The sequence below is a fragment of the Sorex fumeus genome, unplaced genomic scaffold, assembly GCF_029834395.1.
Source record: "Sorex fumeus unplaced genomic scaffold, SorFum_2.1 ptg000241l, whole genome shotgun sequence".
NCBI classification, from domain to species: Eukaryota; Metazoa; Chordata; class Mammalia; order Eulipotyphla; family Soricidae; genus Sorex; species Sorex fumeus.
The window spans coordinates 1865086-1867807 of record NW_026606298.1 but is presented as its reverse complement, the minus strand read 5'-3'; the positions used below and the strand labels follow the sequence as shown (position 1 = coordinate 1867807).

Sequence of the window (2722 nt, the reverse complement as noted above, 5' to 3'; positions counted from 1 at the left end):
ATCCCCAGCACCACGTATGGTCCACAGGAGTGATCCCTGAGCACAGTGGTATATGGCTCCCAAACAAAACTAAAATAACTCGACAAACACTAAAAGAAAAGTGGGCAAGATACTATTAGCTGTGGTCATATAGAATCTGCCTAGTAAGGATCCTGGAAGTGTTCCATTTGTAGTGCCCTTAAAATTATTGGGGGTGTGAGGCTGGAGCAATCGGAGAGTGGGTAGGGCACTTGCCTTGCGTGAGGCTGATGTGGGTTTGATGGCCAGCACTACGTCTGGTGCCCTGAGCCCCTCAAGAAGTGGTCTCAAAGTGGAGAGTCAGGAGTACACCCTGAGCACCTCCAACTGTGCTCACCCCCCTCCCCCAAAGAATAGCACCGTAGCACTGTCCTCCCGCTGTTCATAGATTTGCTCGAATGGGCACCAGTAGTGTCTCCATTGTGAAACTTGTTGTTACTGTTTTTGGAATATCGAATACGCCACAGGGAGCTTGCCAGGCTTTGTCATGCGGGCAGGATACTCTCGGTAGCTTGCCATGCTCTCCGAGAGGGATGGAGGAATCGAACCTGGGTCGCCCGTGTGCAAGGCAAACGCCCTACCTGCTGTGCTATCGCTCCAGACTATACGTTCAGAGATCATTTCTATAGTATGTTACTAGAGAAGTTTCTCTGATTGTGTAGAGCACTGTCCTCCCCTTGTTCATCAATTTGCTCGAGCAGGCCCAGTAACATCTCCATTGTGAGACTTCTTGTTACTGTGTTTGGCATATTGAATACTCTCGGTAGCTTGACGGGCTCTCTGAGAGGGGTGGAGGAATTGAACCCAGCTTGGCCGGGCTGGCCACGTGCAAGGCAAACGCCCTACCCACTGTGCTATCGCTCCAGCCCCATCTTTTATTTTCAAATGAATTCGATTCCTCCAGAATGAAAACTGACTTCAAAATAGACTCTAAGATATCTAGAGGGGCCTGAGTGATAGTGCAGTGCTTAGGACAATTGCCTGGCACGTGGCCAACCCAAGTTTGATCCCTGGCATCCCACTGGACAATGGAGCCTTTCAGGAGTGATCCCAGAGCGAAGAGTGAGGAGTAAACTCTGAGAATTGCCAGGTGTGGCCCCAAAACAAACAAATTAAACATAAAATCTACCAAATCAATCATCCCTCCTGTCAGAGTCAGCAGCGTGTCTGTTCCTCCCAGGACTAAAGTGGGGCCACCGGCTAGGTTCCTGCCCAAGGCCCACCAGCGTCCTCTCTTCCCCAGGCAAGGCGTCCAGAGAGGAGTTTGCTCCAACCTTGGCCTTGCAAAAACAGAAACATCTGAAGGACTGTGAGTGGCCAGATTCCTGGGTCCTCTTGAGAGAGCCTCAAACATTTGTCTTTCTACCCAGTCATTCCACTTCTGTGTATGTATTCCAAAGGACTCACAAAGGGAACTTAAAGACGTTCCTATGAAATTCATTTTCATGGTGTTGGCAGAGGGAGCAGAAGAAGATGCAGGAGAAGGAAGGAGAGCATTAGCTCACGTCCTGGCTGTGCCCACCCACTCCTGCCTGAAGAGAGCAGGGCGCAAGAGAGCCCACAAGAGCTTCTACTCAGCGAGGACATTCAAGTCCTAACCTCCAAACAGGCGTCCCAGGCTCACTGTGTGTGCTCATGCAGAAAAGAATTTCCAGAGAAGACTTTTAGGTTGGGAAGGAAAATAATGAAAGGCTCGGAGTCAGTTGTAAAACAGAGTTTTACTCTTCAAAGGGGGAAGAGGGCAGAGATCAGAGACTCTTTCTGCTCCCTACTAAAGGGTTTGAAGTTTTATGTATGTAAAAAAAGGGGGGCAAATAATTAGAAAGAACCATTGTGGAACTTAATGATCCATGACCAGGAATTTTCTCTAGATGATTAGATGCTCACCTGGGAACAAGATGTTCCATTTGTGCAAGATAGTATCTTGGGAGGGTACTGCCTTCGGGAGAGGGGTAGTGTTAGAGACTCTGGGTTTATGTCTTTTGGCCCTTGTAAGAGGATTTCTGGACCAAGAGTATGAGCTCAGCCCATGTGACTCCAGCTTGGATTATGTCCTCTCAAAAACAAAGAGTAAAGCAAAGGAATTATCACGGTCACGGTCACGGTCCTCCCGTTGTTCATCGATTTGCTCGAGCGGGCCCAGTCACGTCTCCATTGGAGACTTTGTTGTTACTGTGTTTGGCATAACGAATACGTCACCGGGAGCTTGCCAGGCTCTGCCGTGTGGACGAGATACTCTCGGTAGCTTGCCGGGCTCTCCGAGAGGGGCAGAGGAAAAATTAGGAAAATTGGAGGAGAGAGATGAGAAAGAAGGTATGGGGAGAACCCATTCCAGAATGAACGTCAGTTTCTCAGAAGAAGGAAGAAGAAAGCGTTATGAAGTCAAGGAATTGCATGTCTGAAATTGGGATACATGGAATTCTGAGGAATGAGGTGCACCCGTAAAGGTAAAGAAAAAAGGAGGTACACCCGGAGTAGAGAGCAACCCTGAGACAAGATGGAGGGTGTAACCTTGCTTCTCCAAAGTAAGTCTTATAGGGATTTTTCAGGTTGTCCCACCGAGGGGTTCGCGGTTAGGTGGTTGCCAAGGGGGAGCTTCTGAATAATCTCTAAGTGGGTCCTTAGTGGACTCCAGTTGGTTCTATGAAACTCCCCTGAAATGTTTCACCCAGGGCCCTCCTACATACACCTTCCTGCTTTAATG

The 2722-nt window shown here is 48.8% G+C and overlaps 1 pseudogene; it reads left to right on the top strand.

The window, feature by feature from the left end:
- Positions 1–616: 616 nt before the first annotated feature.
- LOC130018230 (uncharacterized) lies at positions 617–807 on the top strand (annotated as a pseudogene).
- Positions 808–2722: the final 1915 nt, after the last annotated feature.